The sequence below is a fragment of the Gopherus flavomarginatus genome, chromosome 3 (genome assembly GCF_025201925.1).
Source record: "Gopherus flavomarginatus isolate rGopFla2 chromosome 3, rGopFla2.mat.asm, whole genome shotgun sequence".
Lineage (NCBI taxonomy): Eukaryota > Metazoa > Chordata > Testudines > Testudinidae > Gopherus > Gopherus flavomarginatus.
The window spans coordinates 25,650,731-25,674,167 of record NC_066619.1 but is presented as its reverse complement, the minus strand read 5'-3'; the positions used below and the strand labels follow the sequence as shown (position 1 = coordinate 25,674,167).

General features: G+C 43.7%; 2 protein-coding genes across 10 annotated transcripts in view; both read left to right on the top strand.

The window, feature by feature from the left end:
- AGXT2 (alanine--glyoxylate aminotransferase 2) overlaps positions 1-23,437 on the top strand; it is a 346,088-nt gene that overhangs the window by 205,060 nt on the left and 117,591 nt on the right. The window lies entirely within an intron of this gene.
- The window catches only part of PRLR (prolactin receptor), a 257,127-nt gene that overhangs the window by 152,107 nt on the left and 81,583 nt on the right, over positions 1-23,437 (top strand). Inside the window, exon 4 of one of the 9 annotated variants that reach the window (XM_050943781.1) lies at positions 7,216-7,436. The exons of the other annotated variants lie outside the window; for them this stretch is intronic. The gene's annotated coding sequence lies outside the window, so the exon portion shown is untranslated. The remainder of the gene's footprint in view (positions 1-7,215; positions 7,437-23,437) is intronic. 9 annotated transcript variants of the gene reach the window in all.

The window sequence follows — 23,437 nt, the reverse complement described above, 5'->3', positions numbered from 1 at the left end:
CATTTGGGGGTGTTGCCAGGGCCTGGGCCAGCACCCACAGGGGGCAGGGAGGGAGCACCACCCAGCTCCGCTCCGCTCCTGGCCCTGGCCCCGGCCCCAGCCCTAGCCCTAGCCCCAGCCCCAGCCCCAGCCCCAGCTGCTCATAGGATAATCATATTTGATGGATTATAACTTTTCCATTGACACTTACATGATACACTTTGTACAAGCTTTGTTACAATTGTAAAACAGTAGTCATATCAATGACCTAAATGGTCATGTTCAATCATACAGCATCACAATCCCTTAGAATATGTGCTAACTGCTTATGCTAAATTGTTCAACCTTGTATTTATCTGTGAAAGGCTGAGTTGTATTTAATATTAATTCATCTGGATTTATTTCAGTTTGTAATAAATATGCATCTGACATACGAACGCAATAAATTCTGATTTTATATGATGCATGGAAAAAATTGTAGTATAGTAAATATTTTTTCCAGAACAATGAGGCTAGTTGGTTACTTCCTATGCATTTGCATGGAAGAAGCACTGTTGCCTCATGTTTGCCACTTAGGAGTTGGGAGACCTGGGTTCTGTTCCCAACTCTGCTTGTCTCATTGTGAGATCTTGGTTAAGTTACTTGACAGTCCTGTGCCTTTGTGTAAAATTGGGATAACAATACCTACCTTATGAGATCTTCAGATAAGAAGTACTATATAAGTACAGGACTGTATGAATAGTCTCAGCATTTAGCTGAACTCCAGAGATCAGTAAAGCACAGGTAAAATTTAGAGGAGGTTTTTTTTAAAACTGCACTGAGATTTTTGGCCCACCTCAGTCTCCCTCCGGTTCATCTATCAAGACTATGCCAAAAAAAACAAGTACCTGGCACTTTTTTGTTTGTTTGTTTCTTGTTTCTGTTATATATTCACAGATGTAAGGAGATGGATATTTTTATCTGCAAATAAAACTCTGTGATTAAGGGTCACAGTGCAACTTTATTGCATTGTCCCATTAGAATCTCCCTGAACCAATTTCAGGGCTGCTTCAACATGCAAAGCTCAGATATATTTAAAAACAAGAAGGTGTTAAGTTCTTTGTCAGCAAGGAAAACTTTTAGGTCAAAATGAAAGTGTGCTTGGTTTTTGTTTTTTTCATAAACCACTTATTTTCTGTAATCTCAAATACCGTACTGTTTGCAGGGCGAAATTGGCATTTTGCTCCCACATAAACAAATCCATAATCATCAACATGAATGACTGGATGTATGCTGGGAGAATTTTCCTATACAAAGCTGAGAGTTGCACTGTGAAAATTGGAGGGAGGGGAAGCAGAATCTCAAAATCCCAGTGTTTTCTGCCCAGTAATGGCTTTATTCTGCTAACTCTGTGCCCGAAGAACCTCAGCTGAGTCCCATTGTGGGGAGTAGCTTCAGATTCACTCCCTTAGCAAGTAGCCCAGCAATCTGTGCCTCTAACCTGAGCCGCAGCAGCTTGAGTCTCAGGATGTTAGAGACTGAGAACACTGAATAAACAGTGGGCTAAATTCATCCCTGGTGTAACTTCATTCACTTCAATGGTATTAAACCTTGGATACATTTGACATAAATATATTAGTGTATAGGAGAAAGATCATGCTGATACACGTTGCAGTCAGCAGTTCTCCAGCACCCCCTGATGTTTAGCCACATATTAGTGCTACTCAGAAAAAAAAATTCCCTAGCAATAGGGATTGTGCAGCACTTGTCTCAATGGCTGAGCCACACAGGTGAAATGGTGGTGATGGAAAGAGGAGGTGTGTGTAGTAGCACCAGGAATATACAGGAAAGAGGCGATGCTGAGCAAAAGTATGAATCAAAGCCCAGGGAAAACCTATTGACAAATATCTGGCTCCCTTTCATCATCAACAATAGAAAGTTGCACTGAGCTCATCTATCTCTAACCTGGCCAGCTTTATATAAGTAATGTTTCCACTAGCATGAAATGTTCTTGAACAGTTTCTTCTACATTTTAGACATGAGTAGGTTTTGTTTTAGCATTCCTTTTTGTGCCAACTTTTTGTGTGTGTGTGTGTGTGTGTGTGTAATCACAGTTTTGTTTGGGGGACATGCATAGCCTGCTGTGGAAAAGATTAAAATATTATGCCATTTTCCCACAGTCCTAATAGCAAAGTGAATCAGCTGACATCCATTTTAAATTTATGAGTGATTGAAATAAATTCTCAGAAGGAAAGAAGGCATCTTGAAATTAGCAATAAAAAACAAAATTGTGATTTGGGCTCATGTTAGCAAAACAAGCCAAAATGATGCATACTTTTTTTTTTAAAGTCCATGATACTTGAAATCCACATCATGATAGATAGATACAAATCTTTCATTACCAAGGGAACATAGCAGCAAGTGAAGTATCTCAATACTGGGCACACTCCTGAGAGTATAGCAATCAACAGGATTGTTTGTGTTCTGTGCTAAGCTCACTGTGGTACTACTTGCCCACTGAGACGTGCTGCATTATTTACAACACAATATTTGTCTACTGGCCTATACATCGACACCATGTAAAAATACAGCAGAGCAAAGTGCCTGCCAAAAACAATATTAGGGGTAATGGTCTCACAAATAATATCTGTTTTAAAGTGGTTTGTAATTACCGTAGATCTGTTTCAGCGTCACTAATGACAGTTGTGTGAAAATTAATATAATTTGCCGTTGATCTGAATTGTGCAAACTACAATTTGAACCAGAAAAGGAGTCAAAATCAGCCTTGCTTCAAGTTCAAAGTGCCATGCCAGAACCAATGGTAGTTTGACAGAGTTTTGCTTTTAAGAACTGTCAATATAAAAATGCTAACTTTATCTGCAGACTTTACCAAGCTGCTATGCTTGTGGTATATTTTGAGTTTGTCAGTCTGTAATGGGAATCAAAATGGCTAATTAAAAATACAACAAGAGTGTTGTGAAGCTAAAGCCCTTTGTGATCTTTAGATGAAAGATGCTACGTGTGTATATATATTATTTGTGTTGTTTGTATTATCCCAAAATAAAATGAATAGCTTTCCAAAATTCAGTAAAGCTGGGGGCTCTGCTCAGGCAGTCCTCTCTTCACCTTTGCCTGTTGGCATGTTTAAATTTCACTGGAAAAGGTATCACATGTCCCAGAATGTATTGCCTGATCAATACATCCGTGCATAAGATGAGCAATACATGGAATGTGCAGCAGATGTGGATACATTTCTTTCAAGTCCTTTATTAAACATTGCATGTATATCAAGGAGAGTCTGTAAATTGGTGCATAGTTTTCCCACATTTGGCTGTACTCTCACAACACATCTTGAATCTAAATGAAAATGACCCCTACATTGCATGGAACAACAGATGATTTCAATAGTATAGTATTTATTTATGTATTTTGGTCACTGTTGAACACTGCAAGAACTTTCATTGCTGGCAGTCTGGAAAGCTTTGGGGTTTCATTTAATTACTAAGGAGAATTTCTGACCACTCCAAAGATCTTTGATTGCAGCTTGGTGGTGAGCAAAAATGTGAGGCAGGTATTTTTCTTCCAGTTGAGAGTGTTCTGGGCCAGTGTGTGCTGCTGCTGCATACTTATAAAGCAGAGCTAATAAAAAGCTCAAACTATAGAAACCATTCATTGGACTCTCCTCAAAGCATGCACTATATTGTATAGAAAATCCACAGCTGGGCTTCTTTCTTTTGTATCGTTCTTCTCAAACAGGCTCCTGTTGAAGCTTTGGTTACCTTTGCTTGACTCTTAATTTCAAATGAGACATCCTGTTCAAATGTTAAGCAACATGATTTGCCTTTCTGAAGACTTATGTGTTTTATAAACTTTGTGGTGCAAACTATCCTCATCTCCCTTCCCAGACTTTTCCTCTGTTTTGAGTTTGAGGTCAGGGTATTCTCTGCACTATTCCTCTAAGGCTTTTTTTACAACCCATTACTGTCATAAAATGACAAATTTGGCAACTCTTACTGTACTAGTGAAGTTGGGCCCCTGCCACAAATGTAATAGCATTCATGCTCTTCCTAAACTTTGAGGTCAAGCAGATCTGCAGTTCCAGCACTGCTTGGCAGCTGTTGTAGCTGTCTGTGACTTAATCACTGCTGCTCTGGGCAAGTGTTCCTGGCCCAGCCACGTGGTCATTGTCAGTAGGAATGTATCCTCGTGCTGCCATGACTGCAGTAGCTGCCAGCTGCTGAACAGTTCCTGCCTGGGGATGACAAACTGCTCCCTGTACTAACTAACTACTGTTAATGCATATTTTTTTTCATCTATTTCTGTGCATCTGGTGAAATTAAAGTTTACAGACAACTAATGATTTTAATAGATTCATTCCAAGCCTACTTATATACACCAGGCTAAACCTAGAATGAGACGTCAGAATCAGGCCCATTGACTTCAGGGTGGTTGTGTGAATGTAAGCTGGGAGGATTTGGCCATGTATGCCTAATGCAGTCATTTTAATCTACCAACAACCTCAGGAAAAGATATGGTGCTGCAGATTTCAAGATCGAGTGGAAATTAATGCTTTTCTTCATCCTGGTTTTATAAATGGGTTTCAGGGGACAAAAATCAGTTACATTCTAGTCCCTTAAATGCATTTGTTTTTCACCCACCTAACTGATTGGTAGATGACTGCCAATTACGTGATATGACCGTTCTCGCCAATCAGTTTGTAATTCCTGCAGGATTGCTGAAGGTGGTAAATGAGCCTAAGTATGGGTTCTTAAATTAGTTTAATAGTTATTTCTTTTTCCTTTTAATCTAATATTCATTCTTTCAGCCTAAGCAGTTCTGATACTTCTCTGACAGCAGCACCATCTTTATTTATGCTTATGTGAGTGCACTAGCTATTGAGCTGAAAGTTTCATTTGAATAAGAGCAGACTCCTGTATTGCAAAATATAAATTGTCTAACAAAATTATGAAGAAACAAATGAAATTAATAAAAAGTAACTTCTGTAATTTGCTAGTAACATCTTGTTGTTGTGGATTCATGCTCCAGAAATCTGGTCTGTTGGTTAATGGTGACCACTCAACGCAATTACTGTTAACAACAAGGAGGAAAGAATGCAAGCCAAAATAGGGAAAGAACATATCAAAGAACATTTAAATAAGTTAGGTGTACTCAAGTTGATGGGGCCTGGTGAAATTCATCCTTGGATATGGAAGGAATTAGCTGAAGCAACCTCAGAACCTTTAGCAATTATCTTTGAGAATTCCTGGAGGGCAGTTTAGGTCCCAGAAGACTGGAGAAAGCAAACATCATACCTGTCTTTACGAAGGGGAACATGTTGGACCCAGGGAATTATAGACCAGTCTGCCTAACTTTAATGCCAGGAAAGATATTGGAACAAATTATTTACAATCAGTTGTAAGCATCTAGAGGATAATTGGATTATAAGTAATAGCTGGCAGGCATTTGTCAAGAACAAATTATGCCAAACCAACCTCATTTCCTTCGAAAGGGTTACTGGCCTAGTGGATATGCCATATCTTTATTTTTTTTGGAAGGCTTTTGATGCAGTTCATGACATTCTCATAAGCAAACTAGGGAAATGTGATCTAGATGAAATTATAAGATGGATGCACAATGAGTTGCAAAAACATACTAAAAGAATAGTCATCAATGGTTTGCTGTCAGACTAGGAGGACATACTTAGTAGGGTACTGCAGGGTGAGTCCTAGGTCCAGTACTAGTCAATATTTTCAATAATGACTTCAATAACGGAGAGGAGAGTATGCTTATAAAACTTGCAGACAATACCAAGCTAGGATTACAAGCATTTTGGAGAGCAAGCTTACATTAAAAATGACCTTGACAAATTGAAAATTATTTAATTTCATCTTGTTGAATTTGGACAAAGACAAGGGCATAGCACTTCACGTAGGAAAGAAAAATTAAATGCACAACTATAACATGGGGAATAACTGGCTTGGTGGCAGTACTGCTGAAAAGAATCTGGAGGTAATATTGGATCATAAATTGAATATGAGTCCTCAATGTGATGTAGTTTTGATGATAACGACTAATACCATTCTGGGGTGTATTAATGGAAGTGTCATATATAAGACATGGGAGGTAATTGTCCTGCTCTACTCAGATTTGGTGAGGCCTCAGCTGGAGTAGTATCCAATTCTGGGTGCCACACTCTAGGAATGATGGGGACAAACTTGAAAGAGTCCAAAGGGGAGCAACAAAAATGACAGAAGGTTTATGAAACCTGACCTATGATGAAAGGTTAAAAACACCTGGGCATGTTTAGGTTTGGGAAAAGAAGACTGATGTGGAATGTGATAATAACCTTCAGATATGCTAAGGGCTGTTGTAAAAAGGATGGTGATCAATTGTTCTCCATGTCCACTGAAGGTGTAGGACAAGAAGTAATGAGCTTAATCTGCAGTAAGGGAGACTTTAGGTTAAATATCAGGAAAAACTTTTTAACTAAAATTATAGTTAGGCTCTGGAATAGGCTTCCAAGGAAGCTTATTGGGTCCCCATCATTGGAAGTTTTTAAGAACAAGTTGGACAAACACCTGTCAGGGATGATTTTACTTGGTACTGCCACAGTTCAGGGGGCTGGTCTCAATGACTTCTCGAGGCCCCTTCCAGTCCTATTTCTATGATTCTATATCTTAGTCTTTAAAAGAAAAACCTTCTGTAGAAACTCAGAGCCTGGCACATTTTGCTTCAGACTACTCTCTAGTCCCTCCTGCTACTTGTCCTCTGGTCGACTAAAGATCTAATCCAAAACCCTTCAAAATCAATGGGAATCATTTAATTGATTTAATGAACTTTGGATCAGTGACTAGTACCACTGATATTTATGTGACGCACTCCAGATTCTTTATGAAAATATTCTTATGAATATGACATAACTGGAATATGCTTTTTGCTAAATACCCCTTGTATGGTATCATTAGAAAGCTTGTAATCTACTAAGTGTGTTCATCCTATTTGTTTGCATATATTATTTCTATATCTGGAGTTGGGAGAATAAGATCTAAACTTGTATCACTGATGTAAACATATTATGTGGAGGCCATTAAGGGTGTTCCAGAAACAATCAGTTGTAAATTGCATTAGTTTCTTGATAGCCTTCTTGTGTACATGTGCGCCAATCCATGGGGAATAGAGACTAGAGGTTTTACAGTGACATGTGACCATGTCACCTGATAGTGAAATCCATCTTAAATCTGGTACTTTTCCATTTAGGAGGAGGGTGGGGACCCAGAGAGATTAAAGATTCCTGCCCTGTGCCAAAGCCTTAAAAGGGAGTGGAGCAGGATAAGAAGGGTTGCCAGTAATGAGAAAACCCCTGCTCACCCCCTAAGATGTCTGCTGGAACTAACAAGGACTATACCAGGGGAAAGGACTGGGCCCAGACTAAGAAAGAGTCTATAGTCTGTGAAAGAAGCTTATTGGAACATCTAAGGGTGAGATATTACGTGTAATCAATTTCTTAATGTATTAGGCTTAGACTTGCATGTTTTGTTTTATTTTGCTTAGTGACTTACTTTGTTCTGTCTGTTATTACTTGAAACCACTTAAATCCTACTTTTTATACTTAATAAAATCACTTTTGTTTATTAATAAACCCAGAGTAAGTGATTAATACCTGGGGGAGCAAACAGCTGTGCATATCTCTCTATTGGTGATATAGAGGGTGAACAATTTACTAGTTTACCCTGTATAAGCATTATGCAGAGTAAAACAGATTTATTTGTGGTCCAGGCTCCACTGGGCACTGGGAAAGTCCCTGTTAACTGAGGAGCCCCTAGGCTGAGTGAATTTCAGTTTCAGTGAACTGCAGAGAGGCCAAGCCCAACCTCTGGGTCTCGGCTGGAGCTGACTCGAGTGTCTAACTCAGCAAGACAGGAGTGGAGGGGTGCCTGTTCTGGCAGGAAGGTTGTTCTCCATGGTATCCCAGCATATTGACAGTCTCGAGGGGAGTCTCTGTGACCAAACCCATCACAATTTAATCACATGTTTCTGAAATAGAAACTGACCAAATAGTGATGAAGGGGAAATACTTCAAGGACAGCACTTCTTCAACTATGCTCTATACACATAATATTTTTACCTTTGCTAAAACTGCAGTTGTCACTTCCAATTGCCTCAGCTTACACGTATCCAATGTTTAACTCTTTTATTTAAAGTAGTAGTGAAGTTTTCACAATTCAAATACCGAAATCCTAAGCTTTATGGTGTCAAGTGCTAAACCAGAATCTGCTGCAGTTGATAATATTCAAGATCAGATTTTAGGCATTCAAATTTAAATAATACATTGAATTTTAATCAAGAACCAGGGTCAAGTACAAAGTTTGCCTGCAATTTTTATGAACTGTGTCCATGTCAGAGTGATATTTTCTTTGTACGAGCAAAGGCAATATAAGTTAGGCTCTGTAATTTGTCGTCTTCATGAAATTAATTTTAACAAAATCAGTAGTATGGAAGTCAGTTATTGTTGGATGCTGTCCATTTTTTTTAGCTAATATTAATATAGCCAGTCCAGCACTGTCTTTGTGTGAATATTATAGACTGTAAAGTCTGTAGTAATCAGATTTTAAAATGTATGTGGTAGTAGTAACAACAACAATAATAAAGATACTAACAAATGTGATGCTGTTCAACTCCGATGAAATATAAAATGATATAACTCAATTTACTTAGCTACGAAACTAATAGTTTTGAAAATAACTCAACGAATCCATCAATCTATGATATAAATCAGTATGTTAATAATTTCTATGCATTGTTAATCCAGATTTTAATTTTTAACATTGGTCTGCTCCCATCACACAAACAAAATCCGGGTTTATATTCATCTTAAAGGTGAACCAAAAAGAATATTGGTTTGTTTTGTGCTGACTTATTTCTCTAGCTCATCCTAACACAAGCCTTTGAGGAAAGTAAAGAGAAAATGAGAGGGAAGAATCAGGAACAAAAAAACTCCTATAAAAGCTAAGGATGGGTACGTTTTGGTGGTCACTGATGAGAAAAAGAACGAAAAGAAGTAGCCACAAAAGGTTATCAGAAGGGTAGTGGGAAGATGCTGACTGACACTGGTGTATGCTCTATCAAAGTGGAAAGATACAAAGAAAAAAGTCACAGCATCACAATAAATCACTGAGCTGGATTCTCCTTTCATACCAGCTTCACACACTAGTGAAACTTCATTAACTTCAATGGAGTTTACTCCTGATTTATACTGTAAGCAAGGGGAGAATCAGGCCTGTAAAGTAAAACTTAACATTCAATATAAGTTGCCAGTGAAGTGTGAAGCAGACTGCAAGGAAAAAACCTTCCTCCAGAGTGAAGTTTCACAAGGCAGTTCAGTGGGAATTGCCAAAATATTTTTTATGCAATTAAACTAATTGTTATAATAAAGGCAGGGCTGGTAGCACTAACCATTATTAAGGTTGCCTGACACTTCCCATTATAAAGACCTTGTTCTCTTTAGCTTATAACTTTGCTAAACTAATAATTCAGGCTGAAATTTTCCATGCTGTCTGCCTGAGGCTATTTTTTTTTTCCTTTTAAATTTCAGCCAAAATAGTTCAGCTGTTTCTGACAATGAAGCTATGGGAAAATACATTGTTTTGTCCATGTTAAATTCTTGAGCACTTTACTTTGAAAATTTCTAGCATCCCCATAGTTTACAGCAGGGACTTGCCAGAATGGTGGCCTTTATGTCAAGGTTGTACCTTTTTCCATTTGTATGGAAAATCTGGTGAAGTTATAAGCCTTTGGAAGAAATGTAGTTTACTCATGCTCCATACAGACTTGCTAGAGTTTAACACTAAAAACTCCAAAGATTCCACCCTCACTGAGCATGCTTGAACTTTTCAGGGTTGCTAATGTTGGCCAGATGGCACATGCACAATTCCCAGACAGCAATGGTCCCCAAACTGTTCACCTCATGCCCCTCTTTACCCATCCACGCCCTGTCCCCAAATGTGTTTGGGAGCCAGAGCCAGGAGCAGGACCACAGTTGAGGCCAAGGCTGAAGCCGGAGTTGTGGCCAGGTCTGGAGCCAGGGACTGTGGCTGGGAGCAGAGCTGTGCTTGGGGGGCCACAACCAGGAGTGGAGCTGCGGCCAGCCAGCCAGGACTGGGAGCCAGGGGCCAAGGCCCAGGCTGCAGCTGGGGGTGGGGCCAGAAGCAGAGCCACAGCCAGGAGTTGGGGCTGGGGCAGAGCGGGGTTAGGTAGCACTCTCTCCCTGCTCCCGTCAAGGCTGGACCGGGCCCCACTGCACCCCTCCAAATGGGGCATGCCCCACAATTTGGGGACCACTGCCACAGAGACTGAGCATGTGCCATCCCCTCCAACCTCCTACATGTGACTGGGCTGTGCATGTACCATCTCCACAGGACAATTGAGCATACTCCCTCCAGCCCAGAGCCACAGGGTCATTAAAAACATATATAATACTTTCAAAACCTTCTTTTAATCTGCACTGTGATTATGGTATGAAACAATTTCCAGGATAGTTTTCTGAAAAGATGACATGTAAGGCTTGATCTGTCCTTCACATCTAGGAAGCCCTGTACGTATGAATTCACGTTCACATCATGCCATCTGGAACTCTGCTGTTTATGTTTTATTTATTGCAGATAGGCAGCAAAGTTTTTTGCAGCATTTTTTTAATGGGATTCTAAATAAATCCTCTAGATTTGGTCTTTCATTCACCTATCTTATCCAGTTGTATGTCTGGATTTAAGGTGACCTGCGTGTTTTCAAATAAGTTCATTTAAACATAAATAGCTTTCTTACTGTGTTCAGACAAATACCATTTATTTGTTTTTTCCGTTTAGTTATTTGTCCAAATCTTTTTGAATGGAAAATGAAATACTTTGAACTGTCATTAAAAGACATGTCCTCTCCTTGTCTGAGTCTGAGTACATTGCAGTAACACAGCTAACTTGAGTCTCCAATAAAAACTCTTTCATTTAATACAAAATTCCTGAGACCTGCATTACTGACATTTCAAGAGCCATCTCCCAAAAAGGGTGAATTTTTCCTGTATGTGCTGAAATGTGATGTGCAGAAGTTAATGCTTTTAAATTGAAATCTCTCTAAAATTTAAAACTTTTAGCTGAAAAGTTAGTTACACTAAATTGGCTTTTTTCCAGAAGATTCTTCAACACAAACATTTGTTACTGTTATGTTTTGGAGATTCATTACTGTGCACTCAATATGGCAGACTTATTTTCTTAAAGAGGTTTTGTTCTCACAAAATTATGAGCTCTAACATGTGGGATCAGAAAAACAGCTGTGGTCAAGAAGCATTTAGTGCAGCTAAGGATTGAGCAGTGCAAAGGTAACTTTAAGCCACCTTTACGCTTTCCCTCTCCTGGGCAATTCAGTACTGGGTCAATCCCATGAGTAGGTTAGAGAAGCCTTCAAACAGCCTCATCTTGTGCCAGGTGGCCATGGCCTCATGCTCCTTCTGTTGGCTGCAGGAAGAGGGATGGTATATGAGTCACTACAGCAGCTCTATACCATGTGAAGATCCCCCTGCTGAATGTAGTACAGTAACTCCTCACTTAAAGTCATTCCGGTTAACGTTGTTTCATTGTTATGTTGCTGATCAATTGGGGAACATGCTTGTTTAAAATTGGGCAATGCTCCCTTCTAACGTCGTTTGGCAGCCACCTGCTTTGTCCACTGCTTGCAGGAAGAGCCGTCCATTGCAGCTAGCTGGCGGGGGCTTGGAACCAGGGTGGGCCGGCAGCCCCCCATCAGCTCCCCACTCCCCTAAGTTCCCTGTGCAGCAGCTGCTCAGCAGGCTAGTAATTGCAGCTGTCCCTCGCCCCTCACGGCCATGTGCTGCTCCTGCCCTCTGCCTTGGAGCTGTTCCCCGAGACTCCTGCTTGCAGCGTGGGAGGGAGGGGAGGAAGAAGGGGGCTAATGTCACGGTGTCCCCCTCCCCCCTGTTCCTGCACCCCGTTTACCCCATCTTCCATAGAGCAGGGGGGACACACGACAGAGGGAGCTTCTAGGCAGCTGCTGCTGTGGTCCGGTCTCTGCTTGCTGATCTAATTAACAAAGCAGTGTACTTCCTACCCCACTCTTCATACTTAAAGGGGAAATGCGCATCACACACACACACACACACACACACAGGGTGTGTGTCTCTGTCTCTCTCTGTCCTCTCTCCTTTCGTGCTGCCTTGTAGAGTGTGAGAGTTAACCCTTGAGGGCTCAGCCAATTGCTAGTTCATCATTTAGCAGTAAGGCATTTCCTGAGAAATATCCCATCCTCTGACTCCTCCACCTCAACCAAGCTTCACAATCATCACTGTGTACCAGTATTAAATTGTTTGTTTAAAACTTATACTCTGTGTGTGTATATATGTGTGTGTGTATATGTATATATATATACTGTGACAGACCCAAACCAGTGGGGTACAGGAGTCTGGTAGAGGGCAAATATACTGGTCACTGGATGAGTAGTTTTTCTGTTCCCTGAGTGACCAGAGCAGGGGCTGCTCTAGAGTAATCAGGAATCTGCTAGAACCAATTAAGGCAGACATGCTAATTAGATCACCTGCAGCCAATCAAGGCAGGCTAATCAGGGCACCTGGGTTTAAAAAGGAGCTCACTCCAGTCAGACAGGGAGGAGCCAGAGGAGAGGAAGTGCGTGTGAGGAACTGGGAGCAAGAGGCACAAGGAGCTGAAAGTGAGAGGCTGTGCTGCTGGAGGACTAAGGAGTACAAGCGTTATCAGACATCAGGAGGAAAATCCTGTGGTGAGGATAAAGAAGGTGTTTGGAGGAGGCCATGGGGAAGTAGCCCAGGGAGCTGTAGCTGTCATGCAACTGTTACAGGAGGTACTATAGACAGCTGCAATCCACAGGGCCCTGGGCTGGAACCTGGAGTAGAGGGCGGGCCCGGGTTCCCCCCAAACCTCCCAACTCCTGATCAGACACAGGACGAGTTGACCCAGACTGTGGGGAAGATCACTGAGGTGAGCAAATCTGCCCATAAGCGGAGGACCCACCAAGGTAGAGGAGGAACTTTGTCACAACTGGTGTCAGGGGTGGGATTTGGTGTGCACAACGCGGCAGAAGAAGGAGGGTGATTTTAAAAAAAAAAGGGTAGAAGGTTTTTTTTTTTTCCACCACAATAGATGACTTAGTACAAGCATTGATACAAGCTACGGCAGCCCAGCAGGAGGCTACCCGTGTCCAGGCAGCTGCCCGACAGGAGGCAGTGTGGCTGCAGCAAGAGACTAATTGCCTGCTGATGGACCGGGCTTCTCAAGACCGGGTTATGTTGCGGGAACTGGTAAACCAGGTAAAGACCCTTACAGAGCTGAACCGTGGCCATGATGGGATGCAGATCATACGGGCCAGCCATTGGCTGCAGAAAATGACGCCGGAGGATGATGTAGAGGCATATCTCCTGGCCTTTGAGAGGACAGCCCTACGGGAGGCCTGGCCTCGAGATCAGTGGTCTGGCATCCCTGCCACATTCCTGTGTGGAGAGGCCCAGAAGGCTTACTATGATCTGCCTGAGGAGGCTGCAGCAGACTCCCCCCAGCTGAAAGCAGAGATCTTGGCCAGATCTGGGGTAACGACCGCAGTGCGGGCCCAACGGTATCACGAGTGGAGGTACCAGGAAAACAAAACCCCGCGGTCCCAATTGTATGACCTCATCCATCTTGCACCAAAGTGGTTGCTAACGGAGTCCTGGAGTCCGGAAGAGATACTAGAGGTTCTGGTCATTGACCGATATATGAGGGGACTACCGCCAGACCTTCATGCTTGGGTAAGCCAGAACAAACCGTCCACCTATGATGAGGTTGTTGCACCGGTAGAGAGGCAAAGGACGGCAAAGGAGCTGACCCGACCAGTTAAGGAAGAGGCACCCCGGGTTAAACTAGCAGCATCAAGCCCTAGAGCTCGGATGACTGGGCCACCAGGAGGGCCCAGGTGGAAAAAGAGAGGGGCTGAAGGCCCACCAGAGGCCACAAAGAGTCAGAGCACAGAGGGAGAAGAGGATTATGATGTTAGATTGTCCAAACCAAGAGACCGGGGAATTCCTAGGGCTCCATACAGATGTTATGCCTGCGGGGAGTGGGGACATATAGCTGCACAGTGTCCCAATGCTGAGGAGCCTATGCAGTGTAACCTGGGGAACTGGGCAGATCCATGCTCCCTAATCCACCTTGTGGGGGTCTCACTAATCCCACATAAGTACCACAGACCAGTAAAGCTAAATGGGGTAGAGACCACAGCACTCGTTGATTTCGGGAGTGCTATCACGCTTGTCTCGGGGAAGCTTCTGAGGTGTAATCAGCTGCTGCGGGCTAAGTGTATGGGGATAACATGCGTCCATGGGACAGTTGGTTATTACCCCACCATCCCAGTAAAAATTGAGATTCAGGGGAACACTACTGAGGTAGCAGCAGGTGTAGTCCCTAAACTCCCATACCCAGTGCTCATAGGGAGGGACTTCCCAGGGTTTGGAGACTTACTCTCAGTAGGAGGATTGGAGAAAGAGGGGAACCCTGAAGTTAGTGAGGCATCCACAGTAGACTGTCAACCCCTAGTCTTCTCTGAAATATCCCCAGATTTATTTTCCATTCCCAGACAGGGTAAAAAGTCAAAAAGGGAAAGGAGGGCAGCTAAGGCTTTGGGAACCCGAATACTGGCCCAAAGCCAGAGGGTTGTTCTCGTAGGTAGGTGGACCCGAGCAGCTGAAAAGAAGGCCACCCAAGAGGGAGAAGCACCTGAGTCTGACCCCTACCCTAACGCTTCTGAACCAGTAGAGGCAACAGAGACTGGGCCCCTAGAACTTGGGCAGATTAGCCCCGGGAGAGGAAATTTTGGACGGGACCAGGCACTTAGGGGTAGAGAAGACCCTGGCACGAGTCCTATGACGGTTCTTCTGGCCCGGAGTACATGAAGAAATGCGGAGGTACTGTGCGTCCTGCCCGGAGTGTCAGCTGCACAGTCCCCGTCCCCACCTGAGGGCACCTTTAGTACCCTTTCCCATCATAGAGGTCCCTCTTGAGCGAATAGCCATGGACCTAGTGGGACCCCTGGAGAAGACGGCTCGGGGTCACCAATATATACTTGTTGTTTCGGACTAAGCTACTAGCTACCCAGAAGCTGTCCCCCTGCGGAACACAGCCTCTAAAACGATAGCCAAAGAGCTGGTGGGGATCTTTGCCTGAGTGGGGCTACCAAAGGACATATTAACAGACCAAGGAACCCCATTTATGTCAAAGCTAATGAAGGACCTCTGTACGCTGCTCCATATACATACCCTGAGAACTTCAGTTTACCATCCGCAGACTGATGGGTTGGTAGAAAGGTTTAACCGAACCCTCAAGGCTATGATACGGAAGGTGGTAAGTCAGGACGGGAAGGATTGGGACACCCTACTGCCCTACCTTATGTTCACTATCCGGGAGGTACCTCAGGCCTCAACTGGGTTTTCCCCCTTCGAGTTATTATACGGGCGTCACCCCCGTGGCATACTAGATATCGCCAAAGAGATCTGAGAAGAGGAACCCAATGAGGGGAGAAATATAATAGAGCATGTAATACGGATGCAAGACCAGATAGGCTGTGTCACCCCTATTGTACAGGAACATTTGGAAAAGGCCCAGGAGGCCCAGAGAACCTATTACAATCGCCAGGCAAAAGTCCTACAGTTCCAACCAGGGGATCAGGTGATGGTGTTGGTACCCACGGCAGAAAGGAAGCTTCTGGCCCAATGGCAGGGGCCCTATGAGGTGGTTGAACCCGTGGGGGAAGTAACCTACAAGGTTCGGCAGCCAGGACGCCAAAAACAAGAACAGATTTATCGCATCAACCTTCTGAAACCCTGGCATGCACACAGGAGGCATGCATAACTATCCAAAAAGACCTAACCCAGGAAAACAAGCCTTCCAAACAGGTGAGAGTGTGTCCCGATTTAACACCAGACCAGAAGAATGAGGTGTCTGAGATGATCTTCCAGAACCAAGATGTGTTCTCGACAAAACCAGGTCGAACAACCGAGACATGTCACCACATCATCACGAACCCTGGGGCCAGAATAACAATGAGGCCGTATTGGGTGTCAGCAGCCAAAAGGGAGGAAATAAAAGCAGAAGTTAAAGAAATGCTGGAGTTGGGGATCATCGAAGAATCCCACAGTCAGTGGTCCAGCCCAATCGTGCTGGTGCCCAAGGTTTTGCAATGACTTCCGGCGACTAAATGAAGTATCCCAGTTTGACGCGTACCCCATACCTCGCATAGATGAGCTAGTGGACCGTCTGGGTGATGCCCGGTACTTGACTACTCTAGACTTGACAAAGGGGTACTGGAAGATTCCCCTTGCAGAAGATGCAAAGGAAAAGACTGTGTTCTCTACACCTGAGGGTCTTTTCCAATATACTGTCCTCCCTTTTGGACTACATGGGGCCCCAGCTACTTTCCAGCGCCTCATGGACAAGCTATTACGCCCGCATAACAGTTATGCTGCTGCCTACTTGGACGATGTGGTCATTCATACCACAGACTGGGAAACTCACTTAGAGAAAGTAGAAGCAGTCCTTGATACATTCAGTCGAGCTGGACTTACAGCAAACCCTGCCAAGTGCGCTATAGGGTTTACGGAGGCCAAATATCTTGGCTACATTATGGGAAAAGGTCTGGTAAAACCCCAAGTGAACAAGTTGGAGGCCATCCAAAATTGGCCCCAACCACGTCGCAAGAAACAAGTCCGGGCATTCCTAGGTATAGTGGGGAATTACCGACGATTTATCCCCCACTTTGCCACAAGGGCAAGCCCCCTGACGGACCTAGTAAAAGCCCGTGGACCTGATCTGGTCAGATGGTCTGACGCAGCAGAGGAAGCATTCACAGACCTACGGACTGCCCTCTGCAGTAACCCTGTACTGATAGCCCCTGATTTCAGCAAGGAATTTATCCTGCAGACAGATGCATCGGATTTGGGTTGGGGGCTGTTCTATCACAGATGGTCGGGGAGGAGGAACACCCAATTCTGTATCTCAGTAGGAAACTCCTTCTGAGGGAACAAAAATATGCAGTGGTGGAGAGAGAGTGCCTCGCCGTAAAATGGGCCATGGAAGCATTGCGCTACTACTTGCTCGGGCGCAGATTTGTCCTCGTGACCGACCATGCCTCTCTTCAATGGATGCAGCGTAACAAGGAGAAGAACACAAGGGTGACCAGGTGGTTCTTATCCCTCCAACCTTTCCAGTTCCGTGTGCAACACAGAGCAGGGAGCTGTCATGGCAATGCTGATGGCTTGTCATGTGTGCACTATCTGGCATCCCAAGCTGCCCAGCCCCTTGGTGTTGAGCAGTGGGGAGGGATATGTGACAGACCCAAACCAGTGGGATACAGGAGTCTGGTACAGGGCAAATATACTGGTCACTGGATGAGTAGTTTTCTGTTCCCTGAGTGACCAGAGCAGGGGCTGCACTAGAGTAATCAGAAACCTGCTAGAACCAATTAAGGCAGACAGGCTAATTAGATCACCTGCAGCCAATCAAGGCAGGCTAATCAGGGCACCGGGGTTTAAAAAGGAGCTCACTCCAGTCAGGCAGGGAGGAGCCAGAGGAGAGGAAGTGCGTGTGAGGAGCTGGGAGCAAGAGGCACAAGGAGCTGAAAGTGAGAGGCTGTGCTGCTGGAGGACTAAGGAGTACAAGCGTTATCAGACATCAGGAGGAAGATCCTGTGGTAAGGATAAAGAAGGTGTTTGGAGGAGGCCATGAGGAAGTAGCCCAGGGAGTTGTAGCTGTCATGCAACTGTTACAGGAGGTACTATAGACAGCTGCAATCCACAGGGCCCTGGGCTGGAACCCGGAGTAGAGGGTGAGCCCAGGTTCCCCCTAAACCTCCCAACTCCTGATCAGACACAGGAGGAGTTGACCCAGACTGTGGGGAAGATCACTGAGGTGAGCAAATCTGCCAATAAGCACAGGACCCGCCAAGGTAGAGGAGGAACTTTGTCACAATACACACACACAATTAGACTTTTGTCTGGTGAGAAAAATTTCCCTGGAACCTAACCCCCTTATTTACATTAATTCTTATGGGAAAATTGGATTAGTTGAACATCGTTTCACTTAAAGTCGCATTTTTCAGGAACATAACTGCAACATTAAGTGAGGAGTTACTGTATAAGCCTGCCCCAAATTCCCCTCTGTACAGCTATATTCAAAGTTGGCAAAGAGCTCCCTCCCCAGTTCACAGGCACAGGGTCCTTGGGCAGCTGCTCCATCCACACTTCTACTTATCACAGTGGTACCACCTGGGTTGTACTGAGTGGAAGGCCTTGCTTGGTGAATTTCATTTTCGGTGCACTAGTGAGATACATGAGTGGTAGATAGAGATGTGTGCAGGAAAAACATGGACAAAATGTTCAGCATATTATGCAGATACTAAGATAACCACCATGACTTTTATTCTGCAGTATCAAGGAGGTTTTCGGTCACAGTCATGCTGTAATACATATTAAAATGTCATGGTATGTAATTTCACTGCAGTCACTCTAGCTAGTTCTCATATGTAAATGAAAATGCCACACATACAGAAATGCCAAAGAGGATACTTCACTTTATAAATTATCAGCCTTCGTGTTTTAAAACAGATTTTAAAAAATTCCAACTAATTTTCTAAAGAAAGTCAAGTTAATTTGCTCCAAAGTTGGGGATTTATAGAACCTATTTTAATAATTGGGCTGCAAAGTTAAAAATAACTAAGGAAAATGGTTTATAGTATAATGTTGTCAGATTCCTAACTATTGGCTGCTGCTTCTATAATAAATAAGATATTTAAGTAAGGAATCAAACTCTTCAGCTAGGGTAAAAAGTGGTTTTGTAAGAGTTATAGTCCAGTGGTTTAAGTGCTGGACTGGGAACCAAGAGCTCCTGAATTTTAAACCTAGTTCTTAAATATACCTATTCCCCAATAGGAGGTGAGGGTGTTGACTATTTTGCAGGAAGTCATGGCTGGTGGATATCGTAGGCAGCGGTAGGCTGTGCCTCCCCAAACAGCTTAGTGTGGCCCCACCTACACTCCACCCCCCAGCCAGCCCCCCTCTCTACGATTTCCAGTGCACTGAGGCTGGGGACAGTTCGGCCGCTTGGAGCACGGGGGCTGGGAGCACCGCCCCCCCAATGCAGCAGGGCCAGCCCTGCTCCCCAGAGCAGCGGGGCTGGAGGTGCTGATGCCCAGCACACTGGAGCTCGCCATGCCACCCAGCACACCAGGGCTGGGGTCTTGGCCTCTGCAGTGGGGGAGTGAGGCAGAAGGGGAGGGGCAGAAGGGATGGGGAGACACACAGAGGGGAAGAAGGGGAGGGGAGGGGTCTTGGGCACAAGGAGAGGGACCCGGGGAAGGGGGGATTCCTGTTGACCTCAGTGGCCTTTTGGTCAGGTCTTAAGTACAACTGAACACAGCTGATGTCTGCAGATGTAGCTCTGAGATGTGTAGACTGCTCCACTGACTGGTGTTAATTTTGAAAGCTAATGATGCAAATATCATTATCAATATAGTTAATTCTTACTGGAGATAATTATAATATCCAGCAAGTGCACTTATCCCAGAATCGCATACTTCCTTCCCAGGTACCAAAAGCACCACTGTCTTCTGCTCATTTGCCTGACAACTTCCGTAATACAGCTACACATTTTCAATATAAAATTCTTCAGCCACTGAAAATGTAGGGATTGAATAAAATAAATTGAATGTAATATCAAATTATATAGCAGAAGGAACAGTGCAGTTATTGTATTATTCATTTTTACATTTAATTCAATAACAGAACTATTTTTTAACTTGTGTGAAGCTGCCACATTTTCAGACTGCTGTACTGGACTGCTTATCTTCCCAAAGAATGTAGGTCTAGCTTGCTGCAGAGTAAGTGGGTACTGTGGTGTTTAGGGTCATATAAAAAACGAAATTGATTGATTGATTGGTGTTTACATACTTTTCATGGCATTCGTCTCAGAAAACATTGCCTGTATACTGCTGTGTAATATGGGGGTAGAATGTACCCTGTGTGCAAATGACTAGAAATTGCAAATATAAATCCCAGTCAATGAGACCCCATATGAGTTCAAAGATCTGTGCTGGTGGATTATCATTATAACCAGGCCTACAGTATATTAACTATAATTTCTTTTTATATTTTACAGACAACTTGTGATTTTAAAGACAAAGAGGCAATTTTAGTGTGTGTTAAAAAGAAAAGGGAAAAGTTAAAATGTTCACCCTAAGGATAAATCTTTCTGCTTTGTTGAGCAATATGATTGCTGTTGTTCATGTCTATTGTTTTAGAGGTGACTTATCAGTGTGTATTAATGAAGTTGTTTTAGAGAGATGTTGTCAGGATCAGGGCCGGCTTTAGGCCAATTCCACCAATTCCCCCGAATCGGGCCCCGCGCCTCAGAGGGCCCCGCGCCCAGTGAGAATCTCTTCTCTGGCTAGAGGTGCCTTTTTAATTTTTACTCACCTGGCGGCGCTGCGGATCTTCAGCAGCACTTCAGAGGTGGGTCCTTCGCTTGTTCTGGGTCTTCGGTAGCGGGTCCTTCAGTGCCGCCGAAGATCTGGAGCGAGTGAAGGACCTGCCGCCAAAGACTCGGAGCACCAACCAGTTAGTACAAGCTCCACATGTTTTTTTACGTTTTTTTTTTTTTTTTTTGTCTTCCCTGCCTGGGCCCCGTCGAAACTGTTCGAATTGGGCCCTGCACTTCCTAAAGCCGTCCCTGGTCAGGATAAAATAAGGACTTTCCCTCAAAACTCTATCTATACCCAAATCAAAGGTTTTTCTGAAGCTTGAAAAGATCCCTCAACATTTTCCTTTTACGTTCTTTGACACTGATGGTGAAATTCACTTATAGGCCCAGGGCCAGCACAAGGTCTTCGCACCTCCAGGTCCCACTTTAGCCTTCAAGGGAAGAATTTCACCTCAAGTGGTTTCAACCAGCATGGGGAGAAGAAATATTGGGCATGACCCCTGAAGGTCTGAGGGCCTAAACTCGTTCTGAAGTCACTGGTGTCTGAGGCCTCCGCAGCACCTCAGAATCATTGTGAGAGAGGCTGTTTTGTGGCATGACTGGAGGAAGCATGTATCAGAAGATCTTCAGCCTCATTAATTGTAATAAAAAATCGTATTTAAACACAAACAAACATCTGTGTGTTTTGCTAAACCTTTGAACATTTGGAAGATTGCCAGTTGCTAGTATGTAGAGGGTAATGCTTGCAGGTCTTATTCAGCTGGAACTCCCTTTGAAGGCCAGCAGGATCTGTCCCTATGCTGCTGCTGCTCATTGAGTATTGACAGTGTGCTCACTGTTCTGCAGACATATGACTCACAGTCCTTGCTCCAAATTGCTCAGATCTAGTACAGACCAGACAAACAAGTTCTGCAACTGCATATTATTTCAGGTGGCAGTACCCGTTTGAAGCAGTTTAAGAGTGTTGCAGAGGTTGTTGTTGAAAGGCTTTGTAAAACAAGTTTGTTTTGCAGTGTGTGCTTTATTAAGCAGTATTTAGATGTGGAGAATTGCTCTGTTTCGTTAAACTATTACTTATTGCTATAGCAATCAGAGTCCTGCATAAGGATTGGTTACATCAGTTAAAACTAGCTTGACCAATTTTCAACCATGCACAGAGGTGTGAGTTTGCTTTTGTTTTTTGAAGACAATAGGAAAAGTCTGTACCGTAGATCTGTTTTAGAGGGTGGCAGGCTGAAATACAAATGATCACAGACGGAAGCTAAGAAAGGACCTGGCACTGTCACAATTAAGAGAAACTACTTTACTTTACACAGAATGATTAATGTATATGGATCAAAGTAAAAAGGCAGCAGAAAAGCTGCAACATCCAGAACTACATGTAGTAATGAAAATGATTTAGGAAAAAAAAATCCAGGGTGCTAATACTGCCCACATAGGGCAATGGACTTACATGGGCGACATCATAACCTTTTGGTCCTGAAATGTATGTCTGTGATCACAAACTTCTAAATGTCTACACTATCCTTCCATGTTCCTCTCTATCTGATTTACCCCATGTCATGGTATAATCCCCACTCTGAACCTTAGCGTCCAAAAAGATGGGGTACCAGCATGAATTCCTCTAAGCTTAATTACCAGCTTAGAACCTGTAGCGCTGCCACCAACCAGGAATTCCAGTGCCTGGTACACTCTGGTCCCCACAAAACCTGGCCCGGGGACCCCCAAGACCCAGACCCTCTGGATCTTAACACAAGGAAAGTAAACCCTTTCCCTCATCGTTGCCTCTCCCAGACTTCCCCTCCCTGGGTTACCCTGGAAGATCACTGTGATTCAAACCCCTTGAATCCTGAAACAGAGAGGAAAATGCACCTTCCCCCCTCCTTCTCTCTTCCCCTTCCAGATTCTTCCTGAGAGAAAGTAATCCTGGCACAGAGAGAAATCAGCCTCTCTCTCCCTCTTCCCTCCTTTCTCCCCACCAATTCCCTGGTGAATCCAGACCCAGTCCCTTGGGATCTCACCAGAATAAAAAAACAATCAGGTTCTTAAACAAGAAAAGCTTTTAATTAAAGAGAGAAAAATAGTAAAAATGATCTTGTAAATTTAAGATGGAACAGGTACAGGGTGTTTCAGCTATAGACACTGGGAACACCCTCCCAGCCTAAGTATACAAGTACAAATTAAAATCTTTTCAGCAAAATATCAATTTGAACTCCTGTCAGCCAAATACACATTTGAACTTCTTCCAACCAAATACACATTTGCAAATAAAGAAAACAACCATAAGCCTAACTCGCTTTATCTACCTAGTACTCACTAGTCTGAACTTATAAGAGCCTGTATTGGAGAGACTGGAGAGAAACCTGGTTGCACGTCTGGTCCCTCTGAGCCCCCAGAGTGAACAACAACCAAAACTAACAGCACAGCGCAAAAACTTCCCTCCCTCAAGATTTGAAAGTATCCTGTCCCCTGATTGGTCCTCTGGTCAGGTGACAGCCAGGCTTACTGAACTTGTTAACCCTTTACAGTCAAAGAGATATAAAGTACTTCTGTGCTATTAACTTTTCTTATCTGTTTATGACACCTCATCCAGAGCCTAGCCCTGTTTATATAATGTCCGCGGTCTGACTGAGCTGAACTTGGTGCAGAACCCAAGGGGAACAGAAAGTGAAGCGGCTTTCTTCCATCTTTGGGCACCCTTCATTTCTAGGAATGCCAAAGCCTCGATGACTCTAGGTGTATGTGTGAGCTGCCTCTGAGCTGCTCTAGCTTATATATGCTGGTAATGGCTGCTATACCAGAGGGTACAGCTCTGGTCCCTTCCTTGGGAACCTGTGTATCCTATTAGGATGGGAGTGAGGTGTATTGTGTTAATGTAGATGGTGTATATATAGGCCAGAGGTGTTAACATAACCCAGTCACTGTCTAACATTAAACCATTTTAAACA